At 38.7% G+C, this 13010-nt stretch overlaps 1 protein-coding gene across 3 annotated transcripts in view; it reads right to left on the reverse strand.

Moving 5' to 3' along the window:
• Positions 1 to 13010, reverse strand: part of LIFR (LIF receptor subunit alpha) — a 367688-nt gene that overhangs the window by 353305 nt on the left and 1373 nt on the right. For all 3 annotated transcript variants that reach the window (XM_085002125.1, XM_085002126.1, XM_085002124.1), the window contains exons 2-3: positions 11133 to 11321; positions 10097 to 10164 (exon numbers count right to left, since the gene is read on the reverse strand). The gene's annotated coding sequence lies outside the window, so the exon portion shown is untranslated. The remainder of the gene's footprint in view (positions 1 to 10096; positions 10165 to 11132; positions 11322 to 13010) is intronic.

A 13010-nucleotide genomic window follows, 5' to 3' on the forward strand; every position in this document is an offset into this window, starting at 1 on the left:
TAGGTCTGTCTTTCTTTATCTTGCTCATCTGCTTTGCCCTACAGTTCATATTCATTCTCACGTGGTGCTCATAGATCTCAGGCCTCCAAGTTTTCAAGTCAAACCATTCTTGGCCTCATGGCATTGGTAGACGCTGCTAATAACCTCCCAATCTCCATCTTCCCTTCTTCCTTTTAGCAAAAGAACCTCTGAGTCTTCTCTGAGCCTAGACAGAGACAATTACTCAGCTTCTCAAATAGCTAAATATGGCCACACGGTCACGTCTGAACCAAAGGGAGTTGGTTTCCCTTCTTTCTAGATGGAGAAAGGTGATGGCTGGAGCCTTGGAAGCCATGCGTTTAGCATGTCAGAGCTGCTCTCTCTACCAAGACCACTCACCTCTAGACTGTAAATAAGGAGGAGATAATGTTAGGTTTTAGGTAATCCACAGTGTTCTGTTTTAGATTGTACCTTAAATAATACAATGATCACAGGACGTATCACTCGTCTTGGTCACAATGTGACCAACTTGACAGTGTGGCCAGGCTGTCAACATCTAGGGCTGGCTTCACATGGCCACTCCATCTATGTGCTCTGATCTTTGGTCTGACAGTTTGTATTCTGCCTCTTATCAATCTCCTCTGACTATAACAACATCTAAATATGTGTCTTATTTGTTATGATATTTGGAGAACTGGAGGCAAGAATGAACAGTACCTCCTAGGATTCTCCCGGAAGCTTTATTTCTTTGGAAACAATGTATATATTCTCCATGACCCTCTGGCATTGGTATTAGTTTGCTTGCAACAAATCCAAGCTCCTCCACTTAATGGTAAGGCTTTTTAACCTTTCTGTGTCTTAGTTATAAAATAGGGATAAGAGTTTACAAATAATAAATCCTGGAGAGGGTGTGGAGAAAAGGGGACCCTCTTACACAGTTGGAGGGAATGTAAATTGGTAGAAACACTGAAAACAGTATGAAGCTTCCTCAAAAAAACTAAAAACAAAATTACTATATGATCCAGCAATCCCACTCCTGGGCATCTATGCAGAGAAAACCATGACTTGCTAAGATACATGTTCCCCAATGTTCATTGAAGCACTATATACAATAGCCAAGACATGGAAGCAATCTAAATGTCCATTGATAGAGGAATGGATAATGAAGATGTGGTACATATATACAATGGAGTACTACTCAACCATAAAAAAGAATGAAATAATTAGTGGCATTTGCAGCAACATGGATGGACCTAGAAATTATTATACTAGGTAATGTTAGACAGTGAGAGACAAACATCAGATGTTATCACTTATATGTGGAATCTAAAAAAAGGATACAAACAAACTTTTTGTAAAATGGAAACAGACTCATAGACTTTGAAAAACTTATGGTTACCAAAGGGGTCAGGTGTGGGGGAGGGAGGGATGGACTGAGGGCTTGGGATGGATATGTTCTAACATTAGGTTGTGATGATGGTTGTACAAGTATAAATATAATAAAATTCATTGAACTAAAAAAAAAAATAGGGATAACAATTGTGCTTGTCTCCGAAATTTGCTGTGAAGATAGTTCTACAGTACTTACAGTTCTTACTTTTGCGAATTTTAAGAAAAAATAGGACCACGTGAACCAGTGCTTGAACCCCTCCCTGGATCTTTGGGGATTATGCCAGATTCCTTGGCTATTTGCATTGGCACACTGATGGGAAAAAACTGGGGTTTGCAGCACCTGGGGAAAACCAAAGCCAAGCCCAAGGGGCTGTTCTTGGCCAGTACTAGAGTCTGGGGGTGGGGGATGGAAGGCCAAGTACCAGTGTCCTGAGATGTCAAACTTCTTTGGGCCCCTTACTGGGAAAACAGGAAACATTCCTTAAAGAGCCTCTACTCTACAAAGCAGCCACTAGAGGGCTCTTTAGGGTCTCTTTCTCTGCAGTTTGTCCAGCTGTGAACTGACAGGTTTGCTGAGCTGCCTTAAATCTGACCAGGATGGAGAAGGACAGTTATACCTCACAGGTTAGGTTAGGAAGGTGGACAGCAGGACAGCAGAGGCCTTGCATGTCCACACATGCTAGTTCTGCTGAGTGAGTTACCCTTAAACATTCGATTTCTCCATCAAAGGAAAGCCTACATTTAAAGTGTTGATAGTACAAAGGCTAATTTATACTCCCGCTAATAGCGTTTGAGAAATAATTGCAGAGCCACATGCTCATTAACATTGGACATGATCGATCTTGTAAATTTTTCTAACATGTTGGATTTAAAATATACAGCCAGCAATTTTTCTTGTTGTTAAATGAGTGTCTGTATTGTGTCTGTTTCTATCCTATCAATATTCTTCGCCCTCTATAGGTACTAAAAATGATATTTATTTTTTAATTATATGTATTTTTTAATCTGCAAAGTCTCCCTGCACAAAGGAAATGTGGTTTCCATCTAGTCCTGTCCTACTAGAATATGCAGCCGTCTGTGGGAGATTAAAACCTCCCAGAAGGCTGGCCTGGTTTGCTTTTTTGCCCTATTCAGCAAAACATATGCTAGTCTATAAACGTTGCAATTGACAAAGATAAGTTTCAGACTTGGCTCCTCCTTCCCAAAAGAATACGTTGAATACACAACTCTGACCACAATTAATGTGTAAAACAAGGAATTTGGCTAGCATCTACTCTGAGGGAAAATAAGCACTAAAGCAGAGAGCTGCCCTCTGCTGATTCAAAAAACAAAACAAAACAAAACAGAAAAAACAAAACAACTAGCATAACTTCAAATTCATAGTCTGCAGCAACTTCTAAAGGAATTTTAAGTGATGCTCTAGTTTCAGATGACATGAGGATTTTTTACTTTTAAAAAAACCTGTTTTTCAGATTATACATATTTCATTTCAAAGAAATGTTATCACTGAAGAAAATTAGTAATTTCTTCAGAAGATTAAAAAAAAAACCTTATAACCCTACCATTTAGAGATAACCACAAAGAAAAATTTTTTATTTCCTTTTAGTCAATATTTATATGTACACATATACACGTATAAATATTACATTTTTCCAAAATCAGAATCATAAAGATTCTGTATCTTGCTTTTTTACTTATCATGGGTATTTGTCATTAACACCCTTTGAAACCTGATTTTCAATGGCTGAATGATATTCCATCACAAAGGTATATCATAATTTATGAACAAACTTCCTTCTGTGCCCAGACAATGTATTCACACCTTCCTGCTCCTCTTTCCTCTTCCTGGGTTGCTTCCATTTCCCAGCCTCCTTTATAGTTTGGTTGGGGCCGTGTGACTGAGTTCCAGCCAATAGAATTTAGGTGAAAGGGACTGGTCCTTAAAACCAGCCCATGTCACGCTCTCTCCCTCTCCTTCGCTGCTGCAGGTAACTCTGGAAGCCAGGTGGTCCAGATGCATGGCTGAAGCAGCCTCCATCCCCGAAGAGGAAGAACAATCTGACTGGCATCAGCTATGACCTGCGTGAAAAACAAACTTCACTGTATTCCTGCACCTAGCCCAGTGATGCCTTAAGTAAGTGAATCTAAGACAGGCCAGCTGCTTCCATCTTTCCACTGTTGTAACTAAATAGCAGCATTTGGGTTATTGCCAATTATGTGGCTAAAATAAGTAAGTAGTATTAGGTTGATGTTTTTCCCTACTTTAAATAAACAAAATGATTTTCTTCCTCATAGTTTTCTATAATTTTATGGTTTTCTACAGAGAGGGTTTTTTTGGTTTGTTTGGTTTGGTTTTTTTGTTTTGTTTTGTTTTGTTTCTTAAATAAGAATGTATAGAAGGAGATAAACAGGATTATCTGGAGGGTGACCCCTGAAGTCCAGGTTTCCTGGCCATGGACTTCCTGAGATAAGGATTCCTCTTCCCCATGGGAGGTTTTGTGCCCCCAACCTAGCGCCCTGTGAGTTAGAACCTCTAGTTAGCCCAGTTCTAAAAAGTCAACATCTAAAACTGCTTCTAGGAGCCGGCATTCTCAGACAACTGCTATGCAGTCTGCATCTAAACTCAGACTACGCAGACCTGGCTGTGTCTGTTCACACTGGGTGAAGCCCACCGGTTGACATGCTGGACTCACACATACAACACTTTGGATCGGTGCCTCGTTTTTCGTGGTTGTTAATCATCACTCGTTTTAATTCAATGAATTTTATTATATTTATATTTGTACAGCTATCATCACAACCTATTTTAGAACATTTCCATCCCCAACCTGTCCCTCCCCCCCACCAACCTGTCCTCTTTGGTAACCATAAGCTTTTCAAAGTCTTTGAGTAAGTACATTTATATCCTTTTTTTAGATTCTACATATAAGTGACAGCATATGATGTTTGTCTCTCACTGTCTGACTAACTTCACTTAGGATGATAATTTCTGGGTCCATTCGTGTTGCTGGAGATGCCATTATTTCATTTTTTTATGCCTGAGTTAATCATCACTTTTAAACATTTTTCATCTTTTGCTCAATGATGTATTTACATGGATAACAATTCAAAAGATACAAAAGGGTACAGTTAAAGTTCTCCTCTCTGTCCAGCTATCTTCCCCAGAGGCAATTAATTTTGTTTCTTTTATATCTTTAAAGAAATTATGATCAATTATAACTTGAACACAGCAACTGAAGTAAATAACAAGTGAATTTCCTTGAATTCTTTGATTTTTCTAAAAGTATTACTTAAAAAAAAGTTATCAAAACTAATCTGCACACAGGCCTCAAATGAAAAGCACACGCCTCCCTTACATACCACCCCCCCCCATTTTAGACCTTCTCCCCAAGAACAACCATAGTCACCAATTCCTTGTCATCCTCCTCAAAACAACAAATGCAATTTTCTGGCTCTTACTTTTTTCACTTAATCATTTGTCTTAGACATATTTCTATAGTCGCATAGAGCACATAATATTCCTTCTCTTAAAAGGATAAATCATGAAGAATTTTCAGTCTACTATTAGAAGATGTTTAGGTGGTTACTAGTTTTTGCTATTACAAAGAGTTTTTTTTTTCTCCTGACTTCCCCACAATGTTTTTCTAATGAGTGTCTGTGTGTGCTGTAATTTTGCAACTATGAATGTTTGTAAGCCTAAATTTCCAGGTAGGTAAATATTCCTTTTTTTTCTAAAAGGAAGGGGTATTTTCAAAGGAAATTGTCTATTGTCATTCTTTTCCTTAACATTGATACCTTCATCTTTAGGCATCATGTTCCAGTAATTTCCAGGAAAACAAGTTCTTATGATAATTTTTGCTATAAAATCTAATAGCATTAATTTAATAACAATTCTCTCCTTCTGGGGTTTTTCATCTTATTTTAGTTTAGCTTGATTATGTTGTGTTCATTTGAATGAACCTTTCTCCCCGACCTGTTTCCCACAAAGTGCCCTTGGAATGTGGAAATTACCTGAGTATTATTCCAAACTAACTAAACATCACCTGATAATATTTGATAATGGACAAAATAATTGCTGTTGTGTTAGAATTAAATGAAAAGAGCTACTCTCAAGAAGCTGGCAAAGTTGAATACAGAAGGGAGTGCCTGTAGGAAGTTTTCATTTCAGTCTAGATGAAATTTATTTAAACAAAAATAGAATCACAAAGATTAAGATATAGCTTACTGTAACTCCCTCAAATAAATTTTTGGTTTTGGTATTTGAACAAAGTTCACAGAAAATTCCAGGACAAGTGCGACCAATCCTCTTTTTTTCCCTAAAACTCTTTCCTTAGTAATACAGTGTCGTTTTTACTCATAAATCTTCATCCTAATGTGCTGTTTAAGATAACAGATTAATCTTACCTGATTTCAGCAGTTTTTCATCAATTTCCAGATTGAAGTCTAAGGTAAATATATTTCAATCTTCTGAAAAACTGGATTGTTTTCAGAAGACTATTTTATTGGCGAGAAATCTAACCTAGCAAAGGAAAAAAGAGTTCCTACTATTTTCTCCCAATAAGCTAGTCACTTAGGACTTTAAAATTTAAATGTAGGGAGTGCCCTTCCAGTCTGAGCTGAGTAGCATCTATTAAACTGCCCCTCCTACGTATGACAATATAAAACATTAGCAAAAATTGTTTAAAAAACACTTAAAAGTAATGGAGAATTGACAAAAGCAGGAAGATACTGGAGGGGAGTTAACACTTGGAAAAGAGAAAAGAGTATGGAGTGAGTTTCCCACATGTCATGGCCCTTAGCTTGAAACTACTCAAGTCTGTGCAGTGTGGGGGTAACTAAAACTCTGTTAGAAAGTACACAATATATCTGGCTTGAAGAGCCAGAGGTCGGAGTTTAAGGCAACCACATCTTTTGCAAAGTGAAGTAGGAAATAACAGAAAAGAGAGGGCAAGAAAAGAAGAAGTTTATGTTCTGTGTTTAACTCTACATGGAGGATCTCTGAACCATGACTGTGCAAGGCAGACTCAAAACAGCCCAGCTAAGGCCAAAAAACAACAATAAAAACGAAGAACTAAACTTGGATTTGAGCTGCTACTACTGTAATCAACATCATGCTTTTAAAAAATACATATATTATATATTGTTATATGTATTATTATTATATATTATATATTTACATAATACACATTATAAAATATATTATATATATTTATACTGTATATATTTAGGGCCACACCTGTGGCATATGGACGTTCCCAGGTTAGGGGTAGAATCAGAACTGCACCTTCTGGCCTGCACCTCAGCTACTGGCAACAGAGGACTGGAGCTACATTTGTGACCTACGCCTCATCTTATGGCAACGTCAGATCATTTAACTCACTGAGCAAGGCCAGGGATCAAACCCACATCCTCATGGATATTAGTCAGATTCTTAACTCACTGAGCCACAGTGGGAACTCCATTGACATCAGGCTTGCAGTTTGAGTCTAACTACCTTAAACAGACCATTTAAAAAGAAAATCAATCATTACAGGAATATTACTGAATCCATTTTTTTTTTTTGTCTTATTGTCCTTTTAGGGCCCGCACCTACGGCATATGGAGGTTCCCAAGCTAAGGGTCCAATCAGAGCTGTAGCCACTTGTGTACGTCACAGTCACAGCAACGCAGGATCCAAGCCACATCTACAACCTACACAGGCAACGCTGGATCCTTAAGCCACTGAGCAAGGCCAGGGATCGAACCCACGTCCTCATGGATGCGAGTCAGGTTTTAGTGAACCTGACTGAGCCATGATGGGAACTCCCTGAATCCAGTTTTCATAACATAATATTTACAATGTCTAAACTGCAATCCAAAATTAATTGACAATCCAAAAACAAATAAACAAACCAGGAAAATGTGATTCATTCTCATAAAAGAAGCAACTAGTAAACCCTGACTCTAGGATGCCCACATGTTGGAATAACCAAGCAATGCTTTAAAAGCAGCAATTATAAGTATGTTCAATGAGGTAAAGGAAAATATGCCCATTGTGATCTAAACAAATATCAATGAAGACATGGATAATATATATCAGTGAAGGATAGTAAATATCAGTGAAGAAATGGATAATATCAATAGAAAAGAAAAACTTGAGAACTAAAATATATACTCCATATCATACAAAATTTAGTAGATGAATTTGATAGCAGAATGATGATGATAGGAGTCAGTAAACTTACATATAGTTTGATAGAAATTCAGTTTGAAAAAACACAAAGGAAAAAGACTGAAAAAGAATTAATAGAGCCATGTGGGTATTTGGGACTGTATGAAGGGACCAACATATGAGTAACTGAATTCTCAGAGAGAGAGAGGGGAGAAAAAAAGTGGGGCAAGAAAAACTTTTTGAAGAAATACTAGCTGAAAATTCCTCAAATTTGGTAAAAGACATCAATTTGGAAATTCGAGAAACTCGACAAAAGTCAGGCCCGATGAATAATAATAATAATAATTTTTAAATCTCTAGGCACAACAATGTCAAACTATTGACAAAGAAAAAAATAAAATACTGAACACAACCAAAGAAAAATGACACACTGTATATACAGGGGAACAATGACTCGGATAATTGATAATTTCTCATCAGAAACAACAGAGGTCAGAAAACCATGGAACAACATTTTGAAACCGTTGAAAGGAAATGGCTGTCAACTGAGAATCCCTATACCCAGCAAAAATATCCTAAAGGATTAAATGAGTAAAGACATTTTAAAATAAAAGAAAAACGAAAGAATGTGTCTCCAATATGCCTGCACTAAAAAAGTGCTCAAGAGGAGCTTCCACTGTGGCACAATGGAATTGGTGGCCTCTTGGGAACACTGGGATGCAGGTTCAATCCCCGGCCAAGCTCTGTGGGTTGGGGATCCAGCGTTGCTGCAGCCACATGCAACTGTGGCTTAGATCTGATCCCTGGAGCTCCATATGCCATGGGGTGGCCAAAAAAAAAAAAAAAAAAGTGCTAAAGCCAGCTCCTCAGGCTTAGGGAAAAAGATCAGATGGACACTTAGATCTTCGGTAGGATTAAAAAACCCTAGGGTAAAAGTAAATATGTGACTAAGTATAAAAAAGACTATTTTTCCTCTGAATTTCTTTAAAATACATATCACGTGCCAGTTTTATCCGGTCATCAATGTAATACATTTTACAACTATAACATAAAGGATAGGAGCATGGTTAAATGGACCTGGTAGGTGAAATGGTACAGTAAAAATCAAGGACACATGTTGCAATCCATAATCCACACACCAAAAAATTCTGGTAAGTGGTATAACAAAAACCCACAAGTCAAATTTAAAATAAAATTCTTAAAAAAATTCATGTAATGTAAAAGAAGGTAGAAAAGGAGAAACAGAAGAACAAAAGCAGAGGGAACAAAACAGAAACCATAGTGTTAGGTTAAACCCCACCATATCAATAATTACCGTAATTCTAAGTGTGCTAAACACTTCCCATCAAATTAAAATGCAGAGAATGTCAGAATAAACTTTTTTTAAAAGTCCCAAATACATGCTGTCTGTAAGAGAAGCCATTTAAATATATCACAACTACAGACTTATTTTAGGTCAAGCTTAGCCAATCATTTTCAAAAGTTCTCAAGTTCCCACCTAACTTTCCCCCAAAGTACTTCTCTCCTAACAGGATCAATGTTCTGTCCTGTAGCATTCACTACTGCACTTGTTTGTTTGTTTGTTTTTTGTCTTTTTAGGGCTGCACCCATGGCATATGGAGGTTCCCAGGCTAGGGGCTGAATTGGAGTTGTAGTCGCTGACCTACACCACAGCTGCAGCAGCACCAGATCCAAGCTGCATCTGCAACCTACACCACAGCTCAAAGCAACGCTTGATCCTGAACCCACTGAGCGAGGCCAAGAATCAAACCTACAACCTCATGGATCCTAGTCAGATTTGTTTCTGCTAAGCCACGATGGGAACTCCTGCGCTCATTTTTATTAACCCCCATAACTGTAGGCCAAGAGAATCCAAGTGAACTTATATTCAACATTACCCCTAAAGCCCATGGAACAAAAAAAATAAAAAGATCTAAAATAGTTCTCCCCCGTTGTCTGGTTTCTGATGATTTCTGGAACAAGGTGTGAACACAATCAGAATATCCAGGAGAAGGTGGACGGTGCAGAACCAATTCGTCTGTCAATGAATCTTCCAGTAAGATCAAGCTCAAGGAAGAAACTCCTTTGCAACTATTACGGATGATGTTATCCCTCACTTAAATTCACTAACAGATATTGAAGGAAAGCAGTTTATACACCTGTACTTACAGGGAATCCCCTGAAATGATCTAATGTGGATGGTCCATGCGCCCCTCTAACACTCAACATCTTAGTTTGCCATTGTTGGCTCCCTTTTTTTGTTGCTTTGGATTTTTTTTTTTTAATTTGGAAATGATAGCTGTCTTTTAACTAATCAAGCTTTATGATATATTTTAGATTAGAAACTTTTCAAAAGTCCTGTTTAGTTTTTCACAAGAATACATTTACAAAATAACACTTTAATGTCCATTAAGTTTTTTTAGAAGTAATGCCAGAATCACCAACACTCATAACCACAGCAGCACACTTTCAGAACTAAAAGCGAATCCTGAAAATGTCAAATGTGATATACATGCGCCCCCAATAGAGAATTCTCATCCAAGAAGGTAATTGTAAATCATCATCACTACTTACTGGATTAAGCCCCTTTCTTCAGAAAATTCCCAATTCCTTCAAATTCAGTCAGTTTGGTTTACCAAAAACTGCCAAATAAAATCAGAAATATAATTCACAATGTATGTAGCTGATTTCATATGCCTGTATCTATATCCATAGCCATATCTACATACTGTTCCTGACCTTTATAGAACTATACTCCCCCTGAGAAGGAGGGTAATAAGGCAGGGCTGCCTTCCACTCATGCCTCTCCTGTAAGAGCCACACAGATGAGACTTTCTGGTGGAAGGTGGCAGATGATGAAGAACGGATCAGGGATCATTCCCAGGTGTTTTGACTTGGTATCTGAATTAAAGACTGGGTCATTTACTTAATATAAGAGAATCAAGGGGGAAAAGGGAAGCGTTTGAACTTGGACATATTGATTCTGATGGACAAATAAATGGGTCTGGAGTTCAGATGAAATGACCGCATTGAAAGGAAGATTCAAGGGTCATCAGAGCACATGGAAGTCAGTGACCATGGAAATCAGAAGCGTGGATGTGATCATTTGGGAGACTGTGTGGATTCAGAGAAGAGTATCGAGGATGGAGCCTTGGGCACACGGGCATCTAGGGGACAAGTGGAGGACAAGAAGGGGACAGGGAACTGATCAAAGAAATCTCCCCATATTCAGGTATGGGGAAGTCATTCCGGTTTATATGTGAGTTAACCTGAATTTTATGCTAACTAAAACAACCTGTTCATGGCCTGTCAAACAAAACATTGCACATCTGCTTTAATTACAAAAGAAAAGGGAGCACTGACCAGAAGAATGCCCCTAACAAAAAATAAAGATTAAATGCTTCCTTTCCTGGAATGCCAATGCTGGCACTCCTTCAATAATAAGACTCCTTTCCCAGGTGCCAAGGCCATATTGACTCCCTGTGTACACGCCAATCTGTTTTATTTTGGTTTTGGTTTTATTTCCTTGAAGGAATGCATCCCTGAGTTGTTTAACGTTCTTTGTTCTAACAATATATGAACGTGTGCTGAGAGCTATGCTTCTCTGTACCTTTCTCCTGACATCAGCTGGTGGCCAGCCATCCTAGGCATTCCTTGGCTTGAGACAGAATAACTCCAATCTCTGCCTTGCTCATCACACGGCATTCCTCCTGGGTATCTGTGTCCAAATTTCCCTCTTCCTATAAGGACAGCAGTCATTGGATTAATCCAGTATGATGTCATCTTAACTTGATTAAATCTGAAAAAACAATATTTCAGAATAGGGTCAATTCTGAAGTCAGAATGGACTTGAATTTTTGAAGGTCACTATTCAATCTTGCACACCAACCTAATGCTATGATCACAGATTTGCAGGTGCTACACTAACTAGTCGCTAGAAAGAAGAATATATTCAAGAAACCAGAACTGTATACAAAATAAATGAATTCTACCTGGGTACCTGTTGCAGGATGTCATTGAGAGGATGTGACCTCCATTTGACCCTCAAACTGGACCCAGGCAATTAGAGGCTCCTTGCTCTTCTGTGCTCAGAATGTACTTCACTGTTCCTGTACCAGGAGCCAAGGTCAAAGACGCATTCTTGAGAGAGCAATGTGTTGTTGAGATCATCTTGTCTGTCTACAAGCCTGAACCCCATCAAGGCTTCTATATAAACTTTTAAGATTCTGGCTAGCAGGTGAGGAAAGGTACTATGTTGATGCTGCAGGAGACAAGCCTCCTGTGTAAGATCCCTGTTTATTAAAACTGCCACCTACCAATCTGAACTGGTCTCTTTCTTCAGTCTCTCCTTGACCTCAGGGAAAGAGGGCCAGTTTCAAATTTCACCAAGGGAATTCCTGGAGGTCATAAAGCAAAAGTACCTAATTTTTTACAACTTAGTTTCTTTCAGCCATTGTAGGAACCCAAAGTAAGTTAAGACTCACTTTGTAGAAATCCTCATTACTCAATATTTCCTTATTCGGCATCTCACCTGCTATAAGAGACACCTCCTCTGAACTGTTTATGTAAAGAAGAAATTGGCATTTCCTCACTCAGTGAAACAGAGAATCAAAAGTCTTTGTAAGCCTTTGGGACCTGGTTGGGCAGAGCTTCCATAGCCATGCAGATGGCTAAACTAATGGACTCCTTAAAACTCTTCAAGTAATGAGAGGTGTGGCAAAGGACCATGTATGTATTTAGACAAAAGTACCTTTACTTCATTATCATCAAATATTTACTACATCCACCATGGTCTTCCTGGCGCCATTAGAGATTAAGTGTATTTAGCCCTGGAAAAGAATTCTTTCCCTGGGATGACACTGGGAAGAGCAAAAAAAAAAAAGTGGTTAAAAGTAACGTTTGGGCTGATTATTTTGAGCCATCCAGCCAAGAAGTGGTTCTAAGATGGGTGATCCTTCTTGATTGCTCTTGGTTCTCCCCAAACCCCAGTCCCGGCCATCTGTGGTACTGCAGGAGCCGCACTGGGCTGAGGTAACTGGGAGCCAGGCCCCATGCACAAGCCTTCAGAGCTGTGGGGTGTCCCTGCCCCCATCTCTCTTTGCCAGGCTCAGGGCTGCCACAGTAGCAGCCGTAGTAAGACGGTTTCCACACCAGCTCCAAAGCCGACATGCCTTTAAATAGTCCACCATCAACTATAAGGAGAAGGCAAATATGTATTTCAAAGACCCTGTATAAGAAATATGCATTTCAAAGATTGGACGGTATTTGGAAGAGGAAAAAGAAGACACGTTGTAGCTCACACGACTCTTGGTGAAATTACAGTCTTAGGACTGTTGCTACAGGGAAAAGTGACAGGGCATTTCTAGAGAGGAACGAGAACCAGGATCCTAGAACTCTACCAAACACATAAAACAGAGGGGTTTTTGTTTGTTTTTGTTTTTTGCTCTGAATGCCAGATGGAAACAGTCCGAGGTTAGTCTGGAGCACT

Source organism: Sus scrofa, chromosome 16 (assembly GCF_054392235.1).
Source record: "Sus scrofa isolate SSC_HxYL_T2T_F1_AM1 chromosome 16, Sscrofa_HxYL_maternal_Yorkshire_Landrace_v2.0, whole genome shotgun sequence".
Taxonomy (NCBI): domain Eukaryota; kingdom Metazoa; phylum Chordata; class Mammalia; order Artiodactyla; family Suidae; genus Sus; species Sus scrofa.